Raw genomic sequence first — 21,363 nt, 5'->3', positions numbered from 1 at the left:
AGCACTTAATGTAAGTAGATGTTTTAGAATTGCAATATTTATTGGTTTTGTATTTGTCATCCTTAGAAATGTTAATGATGTATTTTTATATTGACAATATAAATTTATGTACAATGTGTGTGTATATGTATTTCAGGATGTTAGAGGATTGTACTTTGTATGTGATAGTTTCTGTGTCTTCATAATAAATATGTCCCTTTTACAGGAGGGTGAGTTTTTCCTCAAAGGGCCAAGTTGCATATTTAAAGAACAAACCTCATCAGAAAGTACAACTATAGCCGGGCGCGGTGGCTCACGCCTGTAATCCCAGCACTTTGGGAGGCCGAGGCGGGTGGATCACGAGGTCAAGAGATCGAGACCATCCTGGTCAACATGGTGAAACCCCGTCTCTACTAAAAATACAAAAAATTAGCTGGGCATGGTGGTGCGTGCCTGTAAACCCGGCTACTCAGGAGGCTGAGGCAGGAGAATTGCCTGAACCCAGGAGGTGGAGGTTGCGGTGAGCCGAGATCGCACCATTGCACTCCAGCCTGGGTAACAAGAGCGAAACTCTGTCTCAAAAAAGAAAAAAAAAAAGAAAGTACAACTATAATGATAAATAACCCACTGTCTTCCCCCTTAACATACTTAGTCGATAGTTTGGGGCTTTACAGTCATCTACTTGGCCTCCTACCTTCCAGTCTATCCTACCACTGCTCAACTCCCTAAAGTCATATTTAGAAACCTTTAATACCTTCCCGGGTCTACTAATGAAGTCTCAATCTCTTGACCTGGCATTTTAAGACTCTCTACATGTAATCCTAATCACCCTTCAGTTTGGTTTTCTTCCTATCGCATATATGAAGTCTGTTCCAGTTACTCTGAACAAGTCCCGGTTTCTCACCTGAGTGCCTTTGCTCCTGCCTTTGAGTTCCTAGAAGGTCTTGCATTCTTTTTGCATCTATCAAACCTATGCTTCCTATAACCCCTGATGATCCAGCTGGAAATGGTCTTTACTCTGCATTCCTATAACATTTACCAATATCATCCCTGTGACTGTTACCACACTCTGCCTTATGTTTAAGTGGTCTAAGTACTTTTTTTTTTTTTTTTGAGATAGTTTCTCTCTGTTGCCCAGGCTAGAGTGCAGTGGTGCAATCTTGGCGCACTGCAACCTCTGCCTCCCAGGTTCAAGCAATTCTCTGCCCCAGCCTTCCTAGTAGCTGGAATTACAGGCAGGTGCCACCACCCTGGCTAATTTTTGTATTTTTAGTAGAGACGGATTTTGCCATGTTGGCCAGGCTGGTCTTGAACTCCTGACCTCAAGTGATCTTCCCATCTCAAGCTCCCAAAGTGCTGGGATTACAGGCATGAGTCACTGTGCCTGGCCCTGAGTACATATCTTATTGCCCTACTAAATTCAAAGCTCCTCGAGGTATGGCTGTCTCCTACACATCTAGTTCTTCAGTGTCTTCTTTGAACTGGGGGTTCAAACCCTATTTGTTTGCAGACTTCCGGTTACACATGATAGATTGAAAACAAATATTTATCTGCCACCTACTAATCCGTTAGTGTGGGTTCCTTTTCAACCATGTTCAGAACTAGAAAAGAGGAAGTACTCATTACTGCTACTGCTATCCCCCCTTGATAGTTTACCTGCTCTAGACCAGAGTATGCCCTTTTAAAGAAAGCATTACATTTTAAGGAAAGCAAATTGCTTCTCATCATAGGCCCATCATTTATTTCAAAAAAAAAAAAAACCAGAAAACAAAACATCAGGATGAACAGTAGATTTCTGTGATCTAGAAAAGCATGGCTGATTGACTAAGTAGGGACAGTGTTATTAATGTTCTAAGCCTTTAGAGACTGTTTTTCCAGTAAATAATTGTTTGTTATTTGCCTACAGATATTTTTTCCCTTTTCCTTTGCCATTTCAAATATCATCCTGTGAAGCCTCCAAGCTGTGAGCAGCAACATTCTGAAAAGCATAGTGTTGGAGCTTGGAGACACGTTTGCAGATTCTTATTAACATTTTTTCTTAGCAGCACTCTCATTACTTCTTGCTGTCTTCGGTCTCGCAGAGTCTAGGCCTCTGCTGATTTGCTTGGCCTGCCTTCCATAGGTTAGAGCACTTAAAGTTCACAGGGTATTAATTGTGTTGATATTGAAATGCCATCGTTCATTTTTCTCTATCTTTTCGTTACCCAATTGTCATATTTTTTAAATGGACTAACTGCTCCATGGTTTTAGTTCTCTAGATGCTCTTCTGGACTCTCCCAGATCAAGGCAGTGAAAATGGAACTGATGAAAGACATTCCCTTGTCCCTATGGCTTCAGAAGGGTGTTTGGACTTCCACAGGAGTTTTGAAATAAAGCCAAGAAATTTCATTTCCAGTGGGTTGCTCTGACCCCTCCTATTTCCTCCAGGATTAAGGCATCACAGGAAGGTGAATAGGGAGAGCAGGAAGCAAGGAAACGGACAGCTGGGTCAAGACGGTTGGTCCCAGAAGCCAAATAACAGTTTCTTAGCAGTTCTCAGCTTCTGCACTAACTCCATCTCCAAGCATTTGGTTATGTTCTCCATTTTCTGTTTTCTTCATCCTGTGAGAGCTACAAGGATACCTGATCCCTATGTGGGCTTTGTTTCATCAGAGTGTTGCAACCCTCGGCCCCAGAGAGTGGGCAAAGAGTGGTGGCCCCACAGTTGTAAGTTCTGATGGACTGGAACTGACTTTCCTAACTGTGCAGGCTTTTGGCATTAAGGGTGTCTGTCCCTATCTATGCCTAAAGAGGCCACTGGCCTTCCTACCCTTTGCCTGGCACTTTTTCCTCTCGAGCAGCTGGGGGCTTCAGAAGATACCAGGTGTAACCGTGAGGCTCCTGGTTGGCATGAGTGCTGGCAGAGCCTGTTAATTAGCACAGGAACACCCCAGTGCTCCATTAGCCAGGCCAGGCATTTGGAACCTTCCCCTCCTGCGGGCCTCTTCCTCCTAATGAGAGCTGGAAGAAGGGCCCTCACAAAACACTGCCTCAGAATAATATTCTGCTTTGTCCCCACCAGTAACCAGGGCTGACAGGATCACTCTGTCCATTTCTCTTCTAATTAGCACAATTCCAGCATGGCCTGAGCCAGCAAATAGAGAAAAGCGATCAAAAGCGATCGGACAACCGTACCGAATCACAAACACAAAGAGGGCCATTCCCTGTAATTAGGTGAGACAATTCCTCAGTCTTTTCTCGGCTGGAGTTTGCCGCTAAGACTCTTGCTGTTTAGGTCCCAGCAACACAAGTTACATGTCTCCCTGGGACACTAATAAGCCCCAAATTGTCTTCCGCTTCACACAACTCTAGCCAGAGGACAGACACGGGGTGGTGGGGCAGGTGGCGGGGGAGGGGGATGGCGCAATGCAGTGAGGGGACAGGGTCTCCCAACAAGCAGCTGCTGTAATATTTCCCCAACTTCCAGAAGCAGACACGGGCTGTGGGCAGAGAGGTAAGAGTCAGTTGGCTTGAAAGAACTGCTCTGGGCACAGCCTGGCCCCTGTGAACTTGAGCTGGAGTCTGAAACACTGAGAATTTCTGACCCTCAGAGGAAGCCCCCTCTTAGCCATTTGCCCCACCCTGTTTACTCACCACCTTCTGCCTGTGGCCTCCTCACTCCTTTCACCTCTGCAGACTGGTGGCATCATCCCGGGAACTACATTGAGCCCTTCACAAATTGTAACCCCTACGCAACTATAGTTACCATTGCAAAGAAAGCTAACATAGCAACGAGTGAATTCTGCCCTAGAAGACCGCATGATCTGGAAGGGGCGCCCACAGCCCCCTCACCCTGTCCCGCATTTCTAGCACCCGTCACCTTTATGTCTCTGGTTGTGTCTCCAGCCCCTGACCACTATCTCAATTCGCTCCCTTGGAAGATACCTGTTTTTTTTTTTTTAAACAGAAAAGTGGCCCATCTGCCAGGCCAAGAAGCCGTAACGGGCCGCACTCCATGTGGCTCAGAGGTTGGCCACTTAATGAACAACAACAGCTCCCCCAGGATTGCAGCCCATTACAGGGATTACTTAGGGCGATACAGCCTACAGCCGTAAACTTGGTCATAGCCAGGGACAAAGGAATGCAGGGGAGAGTGGCAGATGGAATCTCAATTAAACTCAAGTTGGGAGTGGAATTGGGCTCACATATTTTCATCTCTCTCTTGCCCTCTGCTTTCTGTCTGATCTATACCTGATGTTTCTGAAACTGACCTCCAAAACCAAAAGAGATTCAGTTATGTAGAATCCAAGGAGCCAAAAAATGCAAGTAATCAGAGTTGCATTTTTCCACCTTCTTTTTCTGAGACACAGAGAGGATAATGATAAGATTTGACTTTTTAAGTAACTTTTGGGACATGCCAAAGAATTGATCCAGATTTGTTCAATTTCCTACAGTTTCTTTGGTTATAAATCGAACTACCTGGCACATAATAGGTGCTAAAATAAGAATTTGTTGAAAGAATGAACTGTGCCTTGACATTCAGCGTTCATAGCCTCATTGCTGGTCAAAGATATAATGCGTGCTTGGGGCCGGGCGCGGTGGCTCACGCCTGTAATCCCAGCACTTTGGGAGGCCAAGGCAGGTGGATCACCTGAGGTCAGGAGTTCGAGACCAGCCTGTCCAGACCAACATGGAGAAACCCTGTCTCTACTAAAAATACAAAATTAGCCAGGCATGGTGGCGCATGCCTATAATCCCAGCTACTTGAGAGGCTGAGGGAAGCGAATCACTTGAACCTGGGAGGCAGAAGTTGCAGTGAGCTAGAGGTGATGCCGTTGCATTCCAACCTGGACCACAAGAGTGAAACTCCATCTCAAAATAAAAAGTGACTGAGAGAGAGGCAGGGGTGATCTTGTCTAAGTTACTTCTCTCTAAGCCTTGGTTTCTTTAGGACTTTTTCCATTTTAGAGAGTCATATCAGCATCATGGATAGGGCGCAAGCTCTGAAGTCAGGCTGCCTGGGTGCAAATCCTGTTTCTGCCATCTACTAGCTGTGTGACTTTGGGTAAATTGCTTAACCTCTCTGTGTCTTGACTTGCCCATTTATGAAGTGGATCCAATAATGGCCCCTAACTACCAGTGTAGTGGTAGAGATTAAATGAGTATTGCAAAGTGTTTAGAGTGGCGCATGGCATATCTTACCCATTAGGTATATAATTGCTTGATGGATAGATATATAAAATAGATTCCATGTAGTATTTAATTTTTTATTATACTCACATTTGTTAAAAATTGACAGTCCCTAGGCCAGGCACGGTGGCTCACACCTGTAATCCCAGCACTTTGGGAGACTGAGGTGGGTGGATCACTTGAGGTCAAGAGTTCAAGACCAGCCTGACCAACATGGTAAAACCCTGTCTCTACTAAAAGAAAAACTATAAAAAAAATTTAGCCAGGGCCTGGCATAGTAGCTCACGCCTGCAATCCCAGCACTTTGGGAGGCCAAGGCAGGCGGATCACAAGGTCAAGAGATTGAGACCATGCTGGCCAAGATGGTGAAACCCCGTCTCTACTAAAAATACAAAAATTAGCCAGGTGCGGTGGCAAGTGCCTGTAATCCCAGCTACTCGGGAGGCTGAGGCAGGAGAATCACTTGAACTCAGGAGGCAGAGATTGCAGTGAGCTGAGATCGTGCCACTGCCCTCCAGCCTGGTGTCAGAGTGAGACTTCATCTCAAAAAAAAAAATTTAGCCAGCCATGGTGGTGGGCACCTGTAGTCCCAGCTACTCGGGAGGCTGAGGCAAGGGAATTGCTTGAATCCGGGAGACAGAGGTTGCAGTGAGCCGAGATTGCACCACTGCACTACAGCCTGGGTGACAGATTGAGACTCTGTCTCAAAAAAAAAAAAAAATTTGGTAATTCCTACAGGGAAAATACAGTAACTCCTGGTTATCTTGACTAGTCAGTTAAGCAGAATACCATTTCTGTAACCCTTCAGAAAAGCTGACAGTTCACTATTTCTCTTACCCACATCCTTCCACCCACTAAGGCCCTGTGCCAGCATAGACGCTCAGTAGGTACCATCACTGACTCTACAGACAGTGGCCTTAAGCAAGGGAGGGAAAGGTATTCTTTGTGACATTGGCAGGTTTCTGAGTTGTTACTGAGCTTGGCATACATGAGCCTCAAATCACTGTCCTTTGCTAATCTTTGTGGTCCTAGTACCTTCCGAGCATCCACGCTTTTCTAGTCGCTGCACAGGAGGAGCACACTTGTCTGTTTTATTTGGTCATAACCCCTCTACCCCTCACCGTCCAGCCTTCCACATTCCTCCATATAGTTTTCTTTCCTTTTCCTTTTCCTTCCTTCCTTCCCTCCCTCCTTCCTTATTTCCTTCCTTCCTTCTTCTCTCCCTTTCTCTCTCTCCCTTCCTATCTTTCCTTTCCTTTCCCTTTCTCTTTCTTTCTTTCTCTTTCTTTCCTTCCTTCCTTCCTTCCTTCCTTCTTTCCTTCCTTCCTTCCTTCTTTCTTTCCTTTCTTTCTTTCTTTCTTTTCTTTCTTTTCTTACTCTTTTTTGTGAGACAGGGTCTCCCTGTGTCACCCAGGCCAGTGGCACAACCTCAGCTCACTGCAACCTCTGCCTTCTGGGCTCAGGCAATCCTCCTGCCTCAGCCTCCAAAGTAGTTGAGACCACAAGCGTGTACCACCACACTTGGCTAATTTTTTTTTTTCAGAGATTAGGTTTCGCCATGTTGCTCAGGCTGGTCTCAAACTCCTGGGCTCAAGTGATCCACTCACCTTGGCCTCCTAAAATATTGGGATTATAGGCATGAGCCACACTGTGCCTGGGCCAGATAGTTTTCTATGGTGTGAGATTTGCCAGGTTCTCACTCCCTTTCCAGGACTGAGCAGTGTCCACTCAGGCCTCTGCTCCCCCGGCAGCCTCCTTTGGCCTTTGCCTTCTCTGAGAAACCCTGACCTCACTCTGCAGCCTGAGGCCTCAGGGTCAAGCGAGGCTGAAGGTCACATCCCAGGGCCTTCCTGGATGCAGCCAAGCCCCAGGAGCCAAGTTGGCCTGAGCCGGTGACTTCACACAAAGGAGCAGCTGAGAAGAGTCAAGTTGGGAAAGTCAGTGGCTTGAGGCTGAGTGGAAATGAGAAGTGCTGGCTGCGGCAGGACCCATGAGGGATGTGTGAGGATTGAAACCAGAAATGGTCTCTGAGGAATGAGGGAGGGGGGCTCATGTTTTTTTTTGTTTGTTTTTTTGTTGTTTTTTTTTTTGTTTTTGAGACGGAGTTTCGCTCTTGTTACCCAGGCTGGAGTGCAATGGCGTAATCTCGGCTCACTGCAACCTCCGCCTCCTGGGTTCAGGCAATTCTCCTGCCTCAGCCTCCTGAGTAGCTGGGATTACAGGCACGCGCCACCATGCCCAGCTAATTTTTGTATTTTTATTAGAGACGGGGTTTCACCATGTTGACCAGGATGGTCTCAATCTCTTGACCTCGTGATCCACCCGTCTCGACCTCCCAAAGTGCTGCGATTACAGGCGTGAGCCACCGCGCCCGGCCTTGGGGCTCATGTTAAAGCAAGGTCCTGAGAGTCGCTTCAGCTTGGCCTCCTGCTTCCCATCATCCACCTCTGCTGCCGCCTCTGCCGCTGCTGCCTCTGCCTTTAAGTGGCCCAAAAGCCATTCAGATGTGCAGCTGTGGAGTCAATCATGGTACATTCCCACAATGAACCGCCATGCAGCCATTTAGTATGTTTGCCAAGAGGTTATGATATCATGGAAGAAATGGCTTTGTTGTAAGGATAAGTAAAATAGCAAGATGTAAAATTATAAATACAGCAATGTGGGGCGGTGAATGGAAGGTACTAGACGACGGTGGTGCCTGGTTGGAGGAATATGGGGTATTTTTGTTTTCCTCTGCATTTTCCAAACTTCTACAGAAACAGGTATTGATTTTATAATACAGGGAGAAAAAAGCCTCTGGGGCCAGACATACAGATTTTAAAAACCCTGCTTCTCAGCTCAGCCTATTATCCTGCACACATGCGCACACACACATAGTTCATGGACGACCATTGTATATGGCAACGAAATTTGTTCTTTTGTATGCAAATATATATCAATCTGTACACCAATAAGCGTTTACTGAGCACCTAATAAGCCTCCAGCTGTGCCATGGGATCTCTACTCCACTGCATGCAATGTGGAAAAAAACAACTTGTTCCCTATTCATGACAGTCCCATCTCTCCCCACACTCCTCAGAGCCTTTGCCCAGGAACAGAAAAAAAACGTTCAGTCAGTGGGTGTTCAGTGTTGCCACATGCTATCTTTTTCCCAGTCTTTTCCTTCCCTGAGAAAATATGTCTCACCTAACTTTGCTAAATTTCCCCAGCTCTTGGGCATACGGTGCATTTCTTCAGATGCTGTTTTTGTGAGAGTTTCCTTCACTGCTTCCTCCCTGCTGACCTTCCCCTTCCCAATCGGGAGAGGAGGAAGAAAAGATGAGTTGGGGGGTCCGGAGTAGGAATGGGTCAGAGAAGAGTCTGGGATTATACTCATGTTTTCATCACAGACAACCAGGTGGAGGCGCTGCACTATCAGGAAAGAGAAGGAGGTGCATTTCATCTGAGTTGGGGTCTGAAAGACACAAGGGGTGTGGCGGAGGTGGTTCTCACTTTTATTGGGAGACAAGTGTGTATATAAAGTCAGTTTCCCTGCAGGATAAGAAGCATAGTCATGGAATTGCTAAAGAAGATATAAAACCCTCAGGACCAAATGACATGAGAAAATAGCGGAGAAGAATTGACCTTGTCCCCAAGAAGTGACTTGACCACATCAGCCCCAGGTACCCAGTATCTACAAGCCCACACATCTGACTAGGCCTTGGGCTAGAAAATGGGGGGAAAGAGGGAGAGCTCCCCATTTTCCTTGATAGAAATAGATGTCGCAATGAGTTAAAAAAAAAATTTCATGCCTGCCACGTCTGTTCCCTCCTCCACTTGTCCATCCTGTTTTCCAAAGAGAGACTGCTTTCTGCCCAGCTCAGGTGAGCAAAACAAAGAAGGAACAATGTCAGCCATGTGTAGCCCTGAATCCTGCCTGACTGTTGCAGTCACTCTGGGGCTTTCAGCCAGAAGAACTGGGGTGGCCAGATCTGATCAGCCTTCCAAAGGAGAGGAGAGCACTCCAGAACAGACGGCTGAAGCAGTTGTTACAGCAGCAGGACCGCAGGGCAGGCGACACTTTACAACATCACCAAAGATTGATGCAAATTGGTTTGGTTCTGACCCTGTCACACCAGGAAGGATAATGACTCCAGCAGCGCCGGGCATGGGAGGGGGCACGTGGCGGGGGCCGTGAGGATTGGTGTCTCACTTCACATCTTCATTAATGATCTGAAAGACAGGGGTAAACAGCATGCTAATGAAACCTGCAGATGATTGGTGTTACAAACCCCAGAGAGGACAGAGAAATAGCACAACGAGACTCAGAGAGCTTAGAAATATGGGCAGGAGACTGTCAAATGAGACTCGTCCTAGGAAAATGAAAGCCGACGTGTCAGGGAGGTATGATGAAGGTGCCTCTGGGTGGGGGCCTACAAACCTGAAAAGCAGGGTCAGGAGGTTGAGCGATGTGATAAGGTTTGGGGTATGTTGGAAGGAGACAGAGGAGCTGACCTTGAGGACCTATGGGACAATACCCTTGTGCATTTCTGGTCAGGACTGACCATGAGGTCAACAGTTTGTGCAGCTGGGGGACCAAGCAAATTGCACTGGCCCAAGGGCCTGTGTCAGCCCCTGGACCCCTCCGCAAGCCAGGACCTCTGATTTCACAGTCACAAGCTGTGCCTATTTGCACTCAAGATACTAAGGCTGAAAATACCGTTTTGACCCAAACTGCTATTTTCCTAAAATGAAACGAGCAAAAATATGTCTTTAAAATTTTGTGCTAAATTATTGGGGATAGGATATTCAAGAGTAGAGAAAAGAAAAAATGTTCAGATCTTCAAGGATTTCCCATTCAATAAAGATTTCTCCGAGGTGTAACTCATTTGTGTTAAGCGCACAAATCTTAAGTGAACAGCTCAATGACTTTTTCCTTGACCAAATCATTTCACCTCACCAAGCCTTGGTTTCCTCATCTGAAATGAGCATAAGAGTAGAACATATCTCATACCTGTGTTGTGGAGATTAAATCAGAATCTGTAAAGCCCCTAGGGTACAGTAAGTACTTGCATATGGGGTGATTATTATTACTTTTTATTATCCTCTATTTTTATTCTTTAAGGTTTACTCTTAGCTCCCTAAGTAAATTATTAACTTTTTGAAGTCAAGGACTGCCTTAAACTTCTTTTCAGTTCATGGATGCTGAATAAATCCTTGTTTGATGGATTAATGTGTTAGAAAATTCTTTTCATATAAATAATTTTACTCTTACCTAACCCAGATCTACTGTCAATGAAATCACTTTCTTCAGAGTAAAACAAAAACAAGGAAAATCCTGATATCACAAGAGTGTTTTGAAGACAAAACATCCTGCCTTGAGTCTGTGCTAACACCACTTGTGCTGTCTGGTGAAATTTTAAGCCAGAGGAAATCCCAGCCTGATGATTAAAAGCTCAGCTTTTGAGTCCAGTTGGGTTTGAATTAGGGTGACTAACTGTCTGATTTGCTTGGAACTCAGGGTTTTCCTGGAAGGAGGAATAGTTTTGACCATGTGACAGTTGATCTAGTTTGAATCTGGGTTCTGCTACTTAATAGCTGTGGGGTGTGGCCTTGGATAGGATTCTTAGCCCTATTGAACTGAATTTCCTCTTCTGCTAAAGGGGGAAAGTTACTACTTTACCAGGTTGTCCAAAGGATCAGGCGTCCCAGACGCAGTGGTTCTCGCCTGTAATCCTGGCACTTCGGGAGGCTGAGGCAGGAGGATTACTTGAGTCCAGGAGCTAGAGACTAGCCTGGGCAACAGAGTGAGACCCCATTTCTACAAAAAAATTATTCGTAATTAAATAAAATTAGCCAGCACAGTGGCACATGCCTGTAGTCCCAGCTGCTCAGCAGACAGAGCTGGAAGGATGGCTTGAGCCCAGGAGTTCAAGGCTGCAGTGAGCTAGGATTACGGCATTGCACTCCAGCCTGGGCCACAGAGTGGGACCCTGTCAAAAAAATGGATGGGGCTGGGGGGCATGCATGGTGGCTCACGCTGTAATCCCAATACTTTGGGAGGTTGAGGCAGGAGGATCATTTGGGGCCAGGAGTTCAAGACCAGCCTGGGCAACATAGTGAGACCTCACCTCTCCAAAATTAAATTAGCCAGGCGTGGTGGCACACACTTATAGTCCCAGCTACTTGGGAGGCAGAGTCAGGAGAATCACTTGAGCCCAGGAGTTTGAGGCTGCAGAGTCATAATTGTGCCACACTGCACTCCAGCCTGGGCAGCAGAGTGAGACCCTGTCTCAAAAAAAAAAAAAAAAAAGAGAATATGCCTATGCTATGCCTGTTCCGCTTATACCCAACAAAAATGAGTTGACACCAAAAGATAGATGCGAGACAATAGCAACTTTATTCATGCAAGCAAAAAACTGCAGAAACAAAGGCCATCAGCAGCAGAATGGATAGACCGTCTATTCATATGTGGAATGCCAGTTGGCAATAAAGAATGAACAAAGCACCACGCCGCTTCACACAGTAATATGGATGAATATCCCAAACACAAATGAGGGGTACACACCTTATGACTCCATCTGTATGAAATCCTAGAAAAGGCAGAACTAGTCTGGGTGATAGAAGTCTAAATAGTAGTTACTTTGGAGGTGTTAACTGGAAAGGGGTCCAGGGAGCCTTCTGGGGTTTGGGAATATTTTCTATCTTGATTTGAGTGCTGGTTAACACAGGAGCATATGTGTATGAACATTCATCGAGCTGTGCATTTATTTTTATTTTTATTTTTATTTTTTTGAGATGGAGTTTTGCTCTTGTTGCCCAGACTGGAGTGCAATGGTGTGATCCTGGCTCTACCTCCAGGATCTCTACCTCCTGGGTTCAAGCAATTCTTCTGTCTCAGCCTCCCGGGTAGCTGGGATTACTGGCATGTACCACCATGCCTGGCTAATTTTTTGTATTTTTAGTAGAGACGGGGTTTCACCATGTTGGTCAGGCTGGTCTCGAACTCCTGACCTCAGATGATCCGCCTGCCTCGGCCTCCCAAAGTGCTGAGATTACAGGTGTGAGCCACCGCACCTGGCCATTAGATTTCATTTGGGAAAAAAAAAAATGTATTACTTTTTAAATACTTTTTGAAAAGATAGTAAATACAAACTATATTTAAAAGGAGCAGATTATGAAAAATACATCTCCTTGCCATCCCCTAACCCTCATACCACAGTTAGCAGGTTGTTGGAACTATACCTGTTCCGAAGCTTGCATATTTTCTATGTATCTTGGATCTTGTTCATTTTGGTACCTAGAGATGTAGCAGCTACATACCATTCCACCATATGGATGTACCTTCAGTTACCTAGCCAGGCCCCATGATGGACCTTCAGGTTGTTTCCCACCTTCTGCTACTACAAATGATGTGGTGATGAACAAGTACCCTTGTGTTTAGATGTCTGTGGATATATCACCAGCAGGGGAATTGCTGGGTCAACGGCCATGTGCATTTTAAACTTTAATATATATTGCTGAATTGCACTGCCCCACGCACAAAGGAGATAGTAACAACGAGGTCTTTCCCCCACACCTTCCACCAGCCCACTGTGATCAGGCGTGCAGATTTCCTGCAGGCTAACAGTGGCTTATCTTGGGAGGGGGTACCATTGCCTCCCCACAACCCTGGGGCCCACTCTCCCCACTCACTCTCTCTTCATGTCATTCCTTCCACCAAGAATAGTTAACTTTTTATTTTAAAAATGTTAATAGACTAGTTAACATTTAATTGAGCACTCATCAGGCCCCCAGGTGTGAATCTTACTCAGCCTGACCCTGCCCATCCAATTCACAGATTTGTCCTTTACTTCAGGGTTTCATAGACTCTTCACAACCACCTCCTATGGCAGGCATCATTATTCCCATTCTACAGAGGAGAAGCCTGAGGTTTAGTGGTTAATCACCGGTTCTTAGTCACCTAGCTGGTTAATAGCAGAGCTGGGATCCAGCCCCAGGTCTGTGTCACCCCACAGCCTATGCTTAGTTCCAACAGGCTGCCCCACACAGCCGCTTCCCCTCACCCCTCCTTCCTGCACGGACACCAGCTCTCCCCTCACCCTGCCCCTGGCCCTGTTCATACCCTATCTCTCTTGGGTGTCTTTGCCAATGTGCCCACCCACAAGCCCTCACTCCCTGCCCACTCTCTCCCTCCTAAGGTCAGGGCAGACACCTCCATCCTTACCCTTCTCCCTCACAGCCTTGGCTTCCTCTGTTCTTGGCCTTGGTGCTGACCCACCTGAGCTCCTGGGTAGGCCCAGCCCTCCCCCAGGTGATTGCTTCAGCCTACAGGGGCCGGGAGAGCTGGGGAGGGAGAAGCAACGGCTTCCCTCACCTGACCCTACTCAGCCAATTCACGAAGACAAGATGTCAAGTTAATGAGCCTGTGGGTCTCTAATTAGCTGTCAATTACCTCAAATTAATCACCTCCTCGCCTAATTAAGCATTATCGGCAGGTGGGCACAAAGCAAACCATTGTGTGGGAGCCATGAGAAAAACTGGCCTGGCAAACTTGGTTAGGATCAGCGCTGTGCACTGCGCCCGCCTCCCCACAGCGCTCAGCCTTGGGTCCAGCTGAGAGGCCCAGGGGCCCTCTGCCCACCACTGTCCCCAGACACTGGGGTCCTCAGGGACCTCCTGGGAAGCTGAGTGAACTGGAAGGGAGGTGCAGAGCTTAGAGGCAGGTGAGACAGCTTTGGGGCCGTGGGGTGGTAGGAACTGGAGGCCACGGAGAAGGGCGGGGCTTCGAGGCCTGGTGACCAGCTCTGGCACTTACTGAGAGCTGAGGTGGGAGCTGGGCAAAGGGGACGCCAGGTCGTGGCTGGGTGTCCAGGCCTGTGCAGGCAGGCAGAGCTGGCTTCCAATGCTAGCCTGGCCACTTGTGAGTTCTGAGACCTCAGGAAGCGACTTAACTTGTTTGAGCCGCAGTTTCCACCTCTGGAAAGAAAATTTTTTTTGTTCTAAAGACTGTCCTGGGTCTTTGTGAGGGTTCAGTGGGATCAGGCTTGTGAAGCGCCTGCCACATGGTAAATGTTCAGTGTCTTTAGTAGTGGCAACAATGGACATGGGTGGTTCGAGACCCCGGGCCACCTCACTTAACAACTGCTGAAGCTGTACTGTAACCCCAAATTCTGAGCCCCCAGGGCACCCCTGAAAATTGAGTGTGCTGGCTGGGTGCAGTGATTAATGCCTGTAATCCCAGCACTTTGGAGGCCAAGGCAAGCGGATCACCTGAGATCAGAAGTTCAAGACCAGCCTGATCAACATGGTGAAACCCTGTCCCTACTAAAAATAAAAAATAAAAAAATTATCCAGGCATGGTAGCACACACCTGTAATCCCAGCTACTCAGGAGGTTGAGGCAGGAGAATCACTTGAACCTGGGAGGCAGAAGTTGCAGTGAGCCAAGATTGAGCCACTGCACTCCAGCCTGGGCAACAGAGTGAGACTCTGTCTCAAAAAAAAAAAAAAAAAAAGAAAGAAAGAAAAGAAAAATGTGAATGGGCTACTAGGACTTGAGGTTGCTGGTTGCTGGGCTATCCAGCTACCACTTCCTCTCCACTCCCTTCCCACTGCCCAGCGCCTTCCAGGGGTTAGAGCTCCACTCACAAAGAGCCCTTGGTGCCATATGGAGCTCGCAGGATAAGGGGGCCAGGGGTCTCTAACCAGGAAGAAGAGGGCCCCTTGGGTCTATGGGCTGCAGGGCCTAAAGCAATGGGGGTCTCCAGGCAGGCCCTGGGCACTGAGTTCATGCCCCAGCCATGGTCCTGGGGGCTGAACAGAGTTCCCACTCTCCTCGGCACAGGGCAGGGTGAGGCTGGGGGCCAGCTGGGCAGCTCTGCGCTCCCACTGATGGTCAAATGGCACTACTCCCATGCCAGGTCTGTCCCCTCACCCCTCCCTAACCACCCCTTGTAATCTGTACCTGCTACTTCAACCCTGGCACTGGAAGACCTTTCCCTGTCTCCTGGGATGACAGAGACCCTCAGCCTCGCTGCCGTGAAAGATCTTCCCCCTCCCTGGTCTCAGTCATTTAGCAAACACTGTACCTTACTAATTAAGCTCAATATAAAGGGGTGATGGTCAGGTGAACACAAATCATTAATGCATGCTCTGGAGAGACAAGGAACAAAAGGGAGTTAGCATGTATTAAGTGCCTACTGTGTGCTGACAGGAGTGGTAAGAGATTCAATGAATATATTACACCTGTATATACTGTTAGGTTTAATGAATTATCAAAATAGTTAATACATATACATACAATTTTTTAAACTAAAATAAGGGTGTAGAGGAAACCAGAGGCTTCCCTCACTCCCCTGCCCTCCAGCCAACTGATTCCCTTTCCCGCAACCAATGAGAAACCAGTTTTTCATATGCTTTTCCAGAAATTAAAAAATATTTATATATACATATTTTTCACACGTGGAAATAAAACATACTGTCCATCTTCCTTTTTAAAAAATAATACTGTCAGGTGTTGTGGCTCACGGCTGTAATCCCAGCACTTTGGGAGGCCAAGACAGATGGATCACCTGAGGTCAGGAGTTCGAGACCAGCCTGACCAACATGATGAAACCTTGTCTCTACTAAAAATACAAAAATTGACCGAGCGTGGTAGTGCATGCCTGTAATCCCTGCTACTTGGGAGGCTGAGGCAGGAGAATCACTTGAATCCGGGAGGCAGAGGTTGCAGTGAGCCAAGATCTCACCATTGCACTCCAGCCTGGCCTACAAGAGCAAATCTCTTAGAGATTGCTGCAGATCAGAATGTAGAATAGCAGCACAGTATTCCATTGCATGAATATGAACTTTTTTCTTCTTTTTAAAATTATATAAAAGTTGGCCAGGTGCAGTGGCTCACACCTGTAATCCCAGCGCTTTGGGAAGCCAAGGTAGGAGGATCACTTGAGCCCAGGAGGTTGAGGCTGCAGTGAGCCATGGAGGCATCACCATACTCCAGCCTGGGCCACAGTTCAAGACCCCGTCTCTAAAACCCAGGGGGATAGGGCTCTTGAAATTGAAAGGGTGGAACTACTGACCTGGTCTCACCCTGTCAGTTCACTGTGAGGAAACAGACTAGAAAAGGGACTGACTTGTCCACAGTCTGGCACTGCCATGTCTGGTTCTTCCAGGTACCACTCGAGCACATGGACAGAGTGGCATTAGCCATGCATACTGGGCAAATTCCCTGCGGCCCTCCCTGCTCTGCTGGCCTTGGGATGAGTATGCAGTGGCTGAGACGTCCCTGATGTGTTATGCCTCCAGGGAGACCTTATTTATTTATTTGTTTATAGTTGAGTCTCACTCTGTTGCCCAGGCTGGAGTGCAGTGGCGCTACCTCAGCTCATTGCAACCTCTGCCTCCCCGGTTCCAGTGATTCTCCTGCCTCAGCCTCCCGAGTAGCTGGGAGCACGTGTCACCACACACAGCTAATTTTTTGTATTTTAGTAGAGGCGAGGTTTCACCATGCTGGCCAGGCTGGTCTCAAACTCCTGACCTCAAGCGATCTGCCCTCCTCGGCCTCCCAAAGTGCTGGGATTACAGGCGTGAGCCACCGCGCCCGGCTCAGGGAGGCACTCCCATTCCAACAGACATACAAGCGAAGGGACAGAGGCTCCCAGGATGGGTGCTATGCATTGCTTAAGAAGGGGAGCCTTTGAGGACTTTCGAAATCCCTCCTCTCTGTTGCCTTGGAGGAAGGCGGACTGGCCCAGATCCTCGGACCGGCATCCCCCACCTGCCTCACTGGCATCCCTCATCTGCCTCTGGAGGCTCCTCGCAGCCCGAAGGGGTCGCGCCCGCGCCGCGCCACCCGCGCGGCCACCGCTAGAGGGAGCCCGGAGCTGCCCCGAAGGCTCCCGCCGGCGGCTTCGCTCAGGCGCTGCCTTGAACCCGCTTCGCAGCGGCTGGGAGGCTCCGACAAGACTGGCCTCCTCCTGTCGTTAGGCCTTAGGCCCGCTGCTCCCCGCGGCCCCGGCCTCTAGGAGGTGCCCAGCACCAAGAGGCCGACGCTGTGCCCGCTACCCAGCCCTCCGCTGCGAAAACTCTAACACTGCCCTGTTAACTGCCCCTATTTTACCAATTAGGGAACAGAGAGGCTGTCAGAGGTACCTAGGGTCACACAGCTAATGCGTGGCAGAGCCAGAAACTCAGGAGAGACCTGGTTCCGGACCCCTATGCCTCAGAGGATCTCAAGCATCTTCCTGTAGCCTTCTAGGGGAAACTGAGGCACGGAGGAAAGCTAGGGCATACTGCATGGGTGACCCCGTCTGTCAAGGACCAACAGGAGGCTAAAGCTAGGGGGCCAGCCCCTAGGCAGATGACCACAGCAGAAAAGAAGAGGTGCCAGCCTGCCCCAAGGTGGGGGTGGAGGGGGCTGTTGGTGCCTCCCAGGATGGGTGACAGCTGCAGCCTTGGGTGGGAGGCCAAAGGCCCCACACGATAATAACTTTCACTCACTGCCCAAGAGCTAATCCCATTACTCTGCATGGACCCTCTGGGACCACCTCCCTAACCCCCTTTAATCCCCTGTCTCCCTCTGGGAATGGTCCAAGGGCCTCCCTGCCAGCCCATGCCAGCCCCAGGCAAAGGCAGACCTTGCCCCTAAAGCGCTGTCAGAGCACCTGTGCCCATGAATGCCCACCCGTCCCTGATTCTTGGGGCCCCAAAGGGACAGCCAAGAAGGCTGGGGTCCAACCTCTCTCACCCACCTTCCCTGCCATCCCTGACCCTGCCTGCCAGTCCCCAAGGTACATTCCCAAGATACCCTCCGGCTGGGCTCCAGGTTTTCTGAGCCTCGTGTTCCTTTCTAAGCAGGCTTCTGGGGCTTGTTACCGTTTTTATTGAAGGAACTGGCAGGAGAGAGCTTGGGTCCACCGTATATTCATCTGTAAAATGGACACAATCGTCCCACTTTCTATAATTGTTCTGAGCATACAATGAGACACGACACATCCAGTGCTTAGCCAATGCAGGGCACATAGGAAAATCCTCCGTCAGTGAGGCATGTAATTATTTTCAGTGGTACAGAGCTGTCTTCAGATAGCAAAGGAAGTGGATTTCTTTTGTGTGTTATCAGAAGGAAGCTCCATGGCCAGAAGGCGGATGTTAGAGAGGAAGGTTTTGAAAGACACACATGGTCCTATAGTGGCGAGAAGAGCCGCCATGCACTTGTCTTGGTCTCTTCCTTAGGCACCAGGCACTTAAGCTTCGCGCACCCTATGAGGTAGGTACTGTCGCTACCTGCGTTTTGCAGATGTGGGAACTGAGGTTAGGAACCGGCACCCAGTGGTGGAGCTGGAATCAGACACAGCTCTGACTCCAGAATGCTCTGGGGCTTGTTATCGTTTTTTGTTGAAGAAATTGGCAGGAGAGAGCTTGGGTCCACAGTATATTCATCTGTAAAATGGACACATTCTGCCTCTAAGGATCTGCTTCTAAAAAGGGGAGCTGATGTCTGAGAGCTACCCCCACCTCCAAAGTAGTGAGCTCCCCATCTGCCAGAAGTGTTCAAGGTGATGCTGAGAAGCCATGCTAGGAACCACGAGTCAGGAAACCTGAGGTCCCAGGGAAGCCCCCAATCCTTCCCGTGTCCAGGAGGGTGCCTGTTTCCAGGAGGACCCAGACCACTGCCCCCTCCCCAGCCTGGATACGAGTGGGGGTGGGGAAGGCCTTTGGCCCTGGGCCTCCAGATCCCCCACCTTCTGCTGCTCCTCATTTACATAAATTATCTCTCTCCAATTATCCATCCAGCTGTCCCAACGGTGATCTGTGAATGAATTAAAAATGGAATATAATTTAATAATGGCTGATTAGAAGGAGATTAGTTGTTATATAAAAAGGAAAAACCAAGAGCCAGCTAGTTGCCCTTAATCTGAGCCAATACCATCGTTATTCAGGAAAGGCCCCCCTGGCCACCATCAGGCAAGGCAGACACGGGGACAAAGATTGAGGGAGAGCCAGGTGGGGCCAGACCACCCCAGAGAGAAGATAGGGCACTGGGAACCTGGAATTTGCAGACCCTCTGAGCTGTGGGGGGTGGGCATTTCCTGTGGCTTCCTTCAAAATAGGTTTAGGTGGCTTCTGGAGTCCCTTTTTGCTCTAAATTCTAGGCACCCTCGAATCAAACCACTGGGCTCTCCCAAGGCAGCCACTGACACCAGACTCTGCTGGGCATAGGATCTGGGGTTCTTAGAGGCAAGACTCGGGTTGAAAGTCTTGCCTCTAAGGACACACAGGAGTTGGGAACACAGACCTCCCTGGAGGGGTCTGCCTGTCTAGGATAGGTGATCAGAGAGGGTTTCAAGCTTGGTTGGCCCAGAGGTCCAGGAGGATGGACTGACTGAGACAAAGAAGTGTGAGTGTGCCCAGTGGGACCTCTGGGCCATCAGAACGTCAGGTTAATGACTACACCTAGTGAAGGGAACTAGTTCCCCTCCTCCAGGAAGCCTGTCCTGATCTCTTGGGCGTTGGGGTATCCCCAGTGTTTCCATAATGCCCTGTGTTTTCTCCGTCAGTGCCTATGGGGTGTTCCTGCCCTATTTGTGAGCTGCATGGCCTTCTCATCTCTGCATCACCAGTGTTGGGTACACAGTGGTTGCTCTACCACATTATTGGGCAAATAAAGACATCACCTCCAAAAAGCCTCTGTGAGTGCCCTAGTGTAGGTTAAGCGCTTTCTTTGCTCCCCACGCATTGTGATTACACCTTTAAAAATAAAGCAAGTTGGCCGGGCGCGGTGGCTCACGCCTGTAATCCCAGCACTTTGGGAGGTTGAGGCAGGTGGATCACAAAGTCAGGAGATCGAGATCATCCTGGTCAACATGGTGACACCCTGTCTCTACTAAAGTACAAAAATTAGCCAGGTGTGGTGGCAGGCGCCTGTAATCCCAGCTGCTCAGGGGGCTGAGGCAAGAGAATTGCTTGCACCTGGGAGACGGAGGTTGCAGTGAGCTGAGACCACACCATTGCACTCCAGCCTGGGCAACAGAGTGAGACTCTGAAAAAAAACATAAGACAAGTCATTGCTGTGGAGAATACTGTACAGAGAAAGACAAAGTTTTCGGTAAAGATGGATAGATGGAGATGGAGCGAAGTGGTTAAGAGGACTGGTTTGGAGTCAGACTGCCTGGGTATGTATCCCAGCTCTACCTCTTGTTGCTGTATGACCTAGGTGGGGCATGTTACTAATCTCTCTGTGCCTCAGTTTCCTCATTTGTATAATGGGTATGTGTAATAATAGTACCTACTCCATAGGATTTTGTGAGAATTAAATGGAAGCACTTGTGGTTCTTATAATGCCGGTCACACTGTTTGGTACTTGACCACTGACTGGTCTGTCTCCTCCCCAGGCGTGGGCTCTCACCTCTGTGCGGTTAGTGCTGGTGAGACAGTGGGCCTACCTGAAGCCATCCCAACAGCGCTGGCTGCTGCTTTCACACTGCAGGCCCTCAGCGACACAGCACTGGGGCAGGACCAGAATGTTTCGCCGACCTCAGACCTTCCTGAAGAGGCTCGCAGCTCATGGACTGTGACATGCGCACAAGAGCGGTCTGAGCCCCAGGACTCGGGTCTGGGCAGCGAGGCCTGTGTGATGGCCTGTGTGACGGACAGAAGAGGATGTCTTGTCTGCTAGGCCTGAGCTTGCACAACAGGAATGAAAGGCCCAGGTGGCCAGAGGAGATGGGCATGCAGACCAGGAAGGGAAGGCTGAGAGTTCCCTGCGGGTCCTGACTCAGGCCTCCGGGGCCATCATGGAGCAGGCGGCAAAGGCATTATTATCCACACAGTACCAGAGGCTGGGAATGAGTGGGGTGGACACCAGAGGAGGCTGATTCTCTCAAAATGGGAGGAAGTATAGATTGTGCACAGCAAGTGTTTGTTGATTGGCTAACTGAGCTGCACCAGATTTTTCCAAACTTTCCTAGTCAAGAAAATCTTGAGGCCGGGCGCAGTGGCTCAAGCCTGTAATCCCAGCACTTTGGGAGGCCGAGGCGGGTGGATCACGAGGTCAAGAGATCGAGACCATCCTGGTCAACATGGTGAAACCCCGTCTCTACTAAAAATACAAAAAATCAGCTGGGCATGGTGGCGCGTGTCTGTAGTCCCAGCTACTCAGGAGGCTGAGGCAGGAGAATTGCCTGAACCCAGGAGGCGGAGGTTGCGGTGAGCCGAGATCGCGCCATTGCACTCCAGC

General features: G+C 48.8%; 1 long non-coding RNA gene across 1 annotated transcript in view; it reads right to left on the bottom strand.

Annotated features, from left to right (window-relative positions):
- Window positions 1-403: 403 nt before the first annotated feature.
- LOC116558021 overlaps window positions 404-21,363 on the bottom strand; it is a 24,798-nt gene continuing 3,838 nt past the window's right edge. The window contains exons 2-3 of the long non-coding RNA XR_004271790.1: window positions 20,488-20,494; window positions 404-474 (exon numbers count right to left, since the gene is read on the bottom strand). This is a non-coding gene — a long non-coding RNA (uncharacterized LOC116558021). The remainder of the gene's footprint in view (window positions 475-20,487; window positions 20,495-21,363) is intronic.

This window comes from Sapajus apella, unplaced genomic scaffold (assembly GCF_009761245.1).
Source record: "Sapajus apella isolate SASKATOON/1434 unplaced genomic scaffold, GSC_monkey_1.0 scaffold20, whole genome shotgun sequence".
Classification (NCBI taxonomy): Eukaryota; Metazoa; Chordata; class Mammalia; order Primates; family Cebidae; genus Sapajus; species Sapajus apella.
The sequence above is the reverse complement of the archived record's forward strand: the minus strand, read 5'-3'. Positions and strand labels throughout refer to the sequence as shown.